We start from the raw sequence: 7,958 nt of genomic DNA, 5'->3' as shown, positions 1-7,958 counted from the left end.
TCAAAGTCCCTGGACTCACCTGAGCGCACAGATTTGAGCTTCCCCTGGATATTGGTTTCCCCTTGGCCAAACCACACAGGCAGCAACACAGGCAGCAGGTGAAGAGGAACAGCTGAGCTGAGAGCCCCCTTGGGAGACTCCTATGTGCTTGGGGAGCTTTAAGAGGCCTCCAGAAGGAGACCAAATGACCTTACCACCTGCATGGCTTGGCACAGGCTGCTGATATTCTTTTCTGCAGTCACCACGAGAGGCTGGTGACATCCTTCTGTTCACAGTAGTTCACCTCAGGTTTGGAGGAGCAGGGGCAGATTTCTACATTCCCACCTCCAAAGCCAGAATCTGTCTGCAGCTGGTGCTGTACTGGTGCTGCACTGGTGCTGCACTGGTGCTGCTCCAGTCCCAGCTGTTTGCACGCTCCGTGTCCTGTGCACGTTGGGACCCGGGTCTGGTGCCTGCACTGGAGAGACTGACCCGGATGCCACGGCGGTGGCTGTGATGCCACTGTGCCTGCGAGTCCCTGTGACAGATGGCTGCCTTGGAGTGCTGCGGGTGTGGGGACTGGCAGGGAATGTGGGGTGGGACTGGCAGATGGAGAGGCTCAGGGAGCTCACACTGCACTGCATGCGTGCCAGACTCCACATTTCAGCTCCTCTCTCAGGCGGCCGCAGCGGGAATCATCCCCAGGCAGGATGGGCAGCCCTGGGGGCTGCCTGCTGCTGGCACTGCCCGTGGAGCCCCCAGGAAGGAGGGAAGGATGGCTGTGAAGCTGTTTGCACACAGTGTTCAGATAGGAAGAGAACAACCCGTGGCTGTGCAGAAGTGATTTGTGGTTCACTCTCACGGGAATAAGGGGAGGCAGAAGGACTTTCTGCAGATGTGTGCAAGGATGCAGGGCTGGCCCTCTGCACTGGAATCTCTGCTCCCACCCTCTTCTCCACCTCTGAAGGGTCCAGGAGCTCTTTGCTAAGATCTCTGGGCTTGTGCTCACAGCATTGCCCTTCCTCCTACCAAAGGAGCTGCTTGCCTGGGTAAATCCAGACAGGTCAGAGCACGCACCAGGAAGAAGAAGCCAGGCAATGTCTTCCGGGCTCCTGCCAGCCCAGCAGAGAGCTGTGTGCATCCTCAGCCCTCATCCATCCTCCGGGGCCTGAGGAGCTGCGTCAGCTGCCCTAAGTGCCCCTGGTGCTCACCCCCAGCTGGGGACAAGAGCCTTGTTTGGCAGCAGGGCCAAGAACAGCACACAGGATCCCTCCCCTGGGCTGGGGAGCGATCATGCCACATCTTGATGGAAAACCTTCCCCTCCAGTTTAACCTTGGGTGGTGCAGACACAGCCCAGCGTCCCCCCGGCAGCAGGTTCCGGTGAGTCAGAGGAGAAGGTCTCTGCCCCTGCACACTCCCGGTGACTCACCCCAGGTAATGTGGGGGCTGGATCCGACAATGCCAACGTGTCACTTGAGTCAGGTGCTGGGTCAACTCTTTCCCCTGATGCCAGCATCGACCCTGGCTGGCAAGGAAGCCTGCAGCTCCTTGAATCTCCAGGTATTTCTTCCACAGTTTCAAATAAAAGCCCTGTGCAGGAGCTTTGGAATGCCTGCGTGCCTGCTCCTCTCCTCCCCGGGAGCAGCCCACACACCCCCATTTTGCAGCACAGCAGGGACCAAGAGGGTGTCACATCTGCTGGGTGACAGCCGAGCCACCTCCGCGGTCTGGGTGCAGCAGGGGACATGAGGACTGGAAGGTGGCAACTGTGACACCAGAAATGCTTCCTGGGAGGCAGCCAGGGAGCCCCAGACTGATAAATGACACATCTGTTCTCTGCAAATGAACAAAAATTGGCATACGGAGGAGGAAACTGGCATCGTTAGGGAACAGATGGGTAAATATGACATATTGGGGAAGAGGCGACACAGCTCTCTTGCAGTGAATTTCTCTTTTCCATAGCTAGTGGATTTCTTGGAAAAAGCCAGCAGGCCCCTGAGGCAGCAGAGGTCCCTGCATTTTCCACACACAGGTCTTTTGACAAGATGAGGTCAACGGCAAAATCTGCAATAATATTGAATTATTTTGGAAATTGTGGATGCGTGCTAAGAATTGCAGGAGGACTTTGAGAGGCTGAGCAAGTTGGCAATTAAATGAGACAAAAGGCAGTGTTAGGGAAGTGACACACATGGGGAGACAAAGCCCAGGCTTTTGTCTAAAGTGATGCGTTCTGAGACTGGGAGCTCTGACAGTCTGTGAAACTGTCCCCTCAGCACTCAGCAGAAGTCAGAACCTCAAAGACTCTCTGTCAAGCTGATAGGAAGGTCAGGAAAAAGGAGAGATTAAATCAGAGGTGTCACTATTCCCTAGCCAGTCCCAGTCTACATGCATTTCTGGTTCCCCTATTCCAAGGATACAGCAGAGCTGGAAAATGTGCAGAGAAGGGCAACAGGAGGATCCAAGGTCTCTGCACATGGGGTCTGTGAAGGAGCAGGGCCCTTTGGCACAGGAGAGAGGCAGCTGGGATCACAGAGCAGAGATCTGCACAGCTGGGGGAGGTGGGACAGGCTGAAATAACAGCAGTAACACAAGGAGGAGACTCAGCACACAGTAGCCCTCCCTGCCAGGGGCTGCTGCAGATGCTACGTGGTTTAGGAAAAAGACCAGATAAATCCACAGAAAAAAATCCATAAATACATATCAAATACAAGGACTAGCACAAAGGAGACTTATGAGTTTTTAGAGGCAGAGATCGTGTCCAGGGGAAGTCTTGCTACACATTTGTACCAGGAGACCATCAAAGCCTGGGCAGGGTATGCACAAAGCATGTGTTTTTACCAAACGGAGCAAATTTCTGCAGGCACTTTTTGCAGCTCCCTAACCTTTCTGTAAAAAGAAAAAAAATCACTATGCAGTTGATAGTATAATTGAGGCAATGCTAATTGACCAAAAGAAGAGATGACAACTTGCTGAAAGACATCAGCCAGATCCATCAGTCATCACCTCAGCCTGGTCCGTGCCTCTGCACATCACGACCCCGAGCGTCACAACTGCTCTGTGCTGTGATCTGTTATTTCATTAACATTTTGACGAGGTGTGGAGAGCCCTGGAGAGCCAAATTTCCACAGGTTCAGGAGCATCCTGGAGGGAGGCCACTGAGAGAGCTGGGTGACAAGAGAGAAAAATATCTGCAGGACTGACACCCAGAGGGTGAGAAACACTTCTTTCACTGACAAATGCAAGGTTTGAGGGAAATTTCCAAAAAGCCATTATGTAAATGCTTTATGTTATTTTTTTTTCTGCAAAATCATTTTGTGTGGGTTCAATTCCCAGAGAGCTGAATTCTCCCCAGTCAGCTCCCAAGGGACAAGGGAACCAAGACAGAGGAATTTTCCTGCAGCAAAACCAGGATCATGACAGGAAAACCTCATGACAGATGCTGGCTTGGTGGCAACAGCTCTGTTATAACATGCAAATTGCATGGCCTCATCCAGGCACCCATTTCCACTCTGACAGTCAGGTGGATGCTCTTGGGGCTTCAACTACAGCACAAATTCAGTCCCTTCATTGCTGCCTCTTCATGGGGTTTTATTTGCTCCTACCAAAGGGTTTGATCCTGCAAGGGCAAAACAGCATCCAGCTGGGATAAAATGCCCAAATCCCTCCTCTGAATGAAGGAAGGAAGCGGGGCCAGCTGCGAGAGCATGGATCTGAACTCAATTGCAAGTGGTAAAGTAGAATTGATTGGAGCTGCCTGCATTCATCGATCTGAGGCTGAGCAAACTGAGGAGCTGCAGCGTTTGCAGCTCAATCAGAGCAATGTGCCGTGGGGGCCTGTGCTGGGGGCTGGCAGGGGACCTGAGTGCCCCAGGAAGGGGTTAATGATGGGTTTGATTAATCCAGCTGCATCAGCCGTGCTCACACAGCTGGCTCCCTCTCCAGACAGACTCACTGGCTTTATGTTGCCTGTGGGGTGTGAACCACTCCTGGTATCCCCTTATATCTCTTAATAGGGCTGTCATCAGCTGTCAGGAAGATGGGCTCAGTGCAAAGAGCAAAACAGTGGCCATTCCTCCCACAGAGAGGGGATCAATTGCAATTGCCACCACCAGCCCAGTTTCTCTGAAAGGGCTCAGAGGCAGAAAATGAAGGTGAATTCAGAGACAAGTGCAAGAAGTGGAGAGGTGAGGGCTGGCAGGCTGCCTGGCAGCTGTGGTGGCCTGTTTTCTGCCCATTCAGCAGCACAAAGCTGGGTTAAGAGGTGGCTGTGTGCAGGCCATAAATCCCTGCAGCGGGAGGAGGCTCCTGCTGTGCACAGACAAAGGCAGAGTGAGAGCTGGGGCTGGCAGCTGGAATCGGGCAGGGCCCTCACAGACATGTGGCAGCATTTATTTTGGGCTGCAGGATGGCTGGTTCTCCCCTGGGACGCTTTCCTCACCTTCCATCTTCAGCTGCATGCTGGACACACAAGCAAAGAGCTCAAGAGGCTCCTCTGGGCTGTGCTCCCTGGGTTTTGGACAAGACAGCTTTGATAAATCCCTGCTCCATACATTTTTGGGTAGCATTTTCTTTGATTCCTGAGCACTGGAGCCAGGCAAGGGCATCCCAAAACAGAAACAAGCAGAAAATCAGTCTGTTATACCCTGTTTGTCATCCCTTCCAGTTTTCTTGCTGGCAGACTGGAAAATGTCCTTTGAAGTTGAGACTTTGGAAGAACCAGGACCCATCTTGTGCTGTTGTGGGCTCATAAAGCCTCTGGAGAGCATCACAGCTGAACACTCGTGTCAAGGAATGCTCAAGTTCTTCTCATTCAGTCCATGTCTCATGAGCTACAATCATAGAATATTTGGGGTTAGAAGGAACCTTAAAGCTCATCTCAGTCCATCCCCTGCCATGGGCAGGGACACCTTCCACTATCCCAGGTTGCTCCAAGACCTGTCCAGCCTGGCCTGGAACACTTCCAGGAATGGGGCAGCCACAGCTTCTCTGGGCAACCTGTGCTGGGTCTCACCACCCTCTCATCCAAGAATTTCTTCATATCTCATCTAAATCTGCCCTCTTTTAGTTTAAAACCATTCCCCCTGTCCTGTCCCTCCAGGCCCTTGTCCAAAGTCCCTCTCCAGCTCTCCTGGAGCCCCTTTAGGCACTGGAAGAGGCTCTGAGGTCTCACTGGAGCCTTCTCCAGGTTAAGCCCCCACTTCTCCCAGCAGAGAGGAGAAGCAGAGGGGCTCCAGCCCTCAGACCGTCTTTGTGGCCCTAGAAAAGGATGGTGGGGACAGTATGAGGTCAGGTTAATTGCAATTGTCTCCCAGTGTTTTGTCCTTCACTCCTAAAACCCACACAGACCTTCACCTTCAAACTGTCCCACCCCAGAACCTTTCCCTGCTCTTTCTCCAGCATCCAGCTCTGCCCCAGCAGTGCCTATGGGTATGGGAATATGGGATGCTGGGCTAGATGGTGGAGTTGCTGATTTCCTTAGGAAGGAAGGTGGTATTTCCACAGCAGAGCAATTTCCAAGTTGGATTAATGGTCTCTGCATAGCCAGAAAGAACAATGTTGGCGTGCACCACTGCTTTTCCATCACCAGTAAAACACAGAGCACCTCCTCACAGCACTGGCATCCATCCTGGCTCCCCAGCACCAGCGCTGCTCCTGTGGCTGCTTTAGCAATCTGCAAGAAAAAGAGGAGGTGGTGAGGATTCCTCTGCCTCCCACCTGCCTTCCAGAGACTGGGAAAGGAGGCCAGGGGCTGCCCCAGTGAGGGAACAGCTGGAGAGGCTGCTTGAGGGGCAGAGCAGCCAAGACAGCCGTACAGTGATGAATTGCTCTTGCTCCTGTGCCAGCTGCAAGATTTATATCTATGTCACAGAGTGGCAATGTCTGGGTGCAGCAGCACTCTCTGTCTGCCTGCACTGGTGTTTTGACATTCCAGGCACCTTTAAAATCCCACTGAATGCAACCCACAGGCATCAGAGGGCTCAGAGAAAAGACATGGAGGGACAGAGCGGGGTGGGAAGAGCAGAGGAGCCTGCCAGGAGCAGCCATCCTGCCCAGGTGCTGAGCATCCTAAAGGGATCAGGTTACCCAGGAGACAGATGGGGCCCTCTGCTCCCACAGGCTCATCTCTTTTGCTTCACGCTGTGCAAACACATCCTGGCAGGTCCAAACCATCTGGACTAAAAAGCACGTGGCAAAGGGCAGTTGGGGCCCTGACAACCTGGCAAGGTTTCCTGAGGAGTGCTCGCATTCCAGTTCTGTTGGGGAGGGCAGCCTGTGGCAGAAAGTTGCTCTGGGACAAGCCACCACTGCCAGCAATGGGTGGCAGCAGTTTCCTGCCTCCTCCTCCTCCTCCACACCCGGTACCTTATCTCCTTGTCCTTTCACACCTCCCTGCTTACTCCCATCTTTGGCCGACTCTCCTGTATGGCTGCTGTGTTACCTCAGCCATGCCTGTTCCAGCAGCTGAGGTCATTTTAATTCTGTCAACTTCCACATTTTAGAGACATCTGCCAAGCAGCCAAGTCATGAGCACTGCTGCCTCCTCCGTGCCACCAAGGAGCCCACACTGTGTGCCCTGTGTGAGCCCAGCATCCACCCACCCACCCAAACTCGGGCTCTGCATCCTGCCAGGCCAGGAGCTGGGATGAAGGCCATGGTGACAGCAGCTTCAGGGGTTCCACTCTGCCTGCCCATGGGAATCCCCGAGGAGGAATCTCCTGGTCCTCCTGTGTGTCACTGGAGGTTCTTTGTCCCTGCCAGCCGTGGACAGCATGTTCTGCCAGAGTGTGTTCCACCTGCACTGTCCTGACCCAACACAGCAGTTGTGCAGGCCAACATGGAGCTGGGCTTATCCCTTCCCCAGTGACACAGCCCAGCTCAGGACATTTTCCAGTGTGGAGAAGGCCACAAGAGACCAGGCACAGGGCAGCATGAGGACTTTTTCCCTTCACAAGCTCATGACCTGGGATACAGAGGTTGCAGTGATCCCACCTCCACAGCTCGGCCACACCTGTCCTGCAGCTGTCTGGTGGTTGGATTTGTGTCCTTGGTGCAGCCAAGGGGATGATGATGGTATCAAACTCCTTGGGCATGGGAGGAGAACCATGGATATTATTCCAGTGTTGCTGCACCTACTTTGTTCCAGCACAAGGACACAGATGGTGACAGGGTTGGACACAGATGGACAAAAGCAGTATCCCTGCAGCCCTGTAAGAGGCATGGACTGGGATCTTGTCACATGGTCAAGAGAGAGAAAGGTGGCACTGGAGCAGGACAGTAGCATGTGGACACCCAGGTCATTCAGATACCCCTTCACCATCTCCTGGTCTGCCAGTTTGACAGGGGAGAGCATCTCCCACTGCAAAGGATCCCACCATTGCTGAGGGACCACCGGTGCACACCAGCAAATTCCTTAGGACATGATGAGGTGGGCATAGACAAAGGGAGGACAAAATGGCAAAAAACCATTCTGTCTTCCTCCACCACTCTGAGCTCTTTTGGGCCGGTCAGGAGCAGGATGAGCTCAGAGTAGCAGGAGCAATTACTTCACAGAGTAATCAGGGTGCACAGGGCATTTCTCCAGTTTGCCCCAAGCCTCAGGAAGACTGTTTTAGATTTCAGATTTTCCAGCTCCAGCAGATACACCAGGATGGATGGGTGCAGGATGGCCAGTACAGTTGTAGGAGTCCCCTGCCACTCCCTGTGCCCCCTCCCATGGGAGGTGCATCTGTGTGACAAGTGATGAGCTCACCCCATACAAAGGAGCTGATGTTTCTGTGACCAGCTCTTCAGAAAGAATGAGTCATGCTGCGATCACTCTAAAATATTTTATGTCAAGAAATATTTTTGATCCCAGGTGTTAGGAATTCTTTGCATATCTGTGAAAATGAAAGAACCTGCAATAGTGGGAGCAGGAAAGCAGCAGCAGTGGTGAGGGCAGAGTCATTAGGTATCAATGGGTGCTTGAGCAGGAGAAACA

This window comes from Prinia subflava, chromosome 15 (genome assembly GCF_021018805.1).
Source record: "Prinia subflava isolate CZ2003 ecotype Zambia chromosome 15, Cam_Psub_1.2, whole genome shotgun sequence".
Classification (NCBI taxonomy): Eukaryota; Metazoa; Chordata; class Aves; order Passeriformes; family Cisticolidae; genus Prinia; species Prinia subflava.
This window is presented reverse-complemented; position numbering follows the sequence as displayed.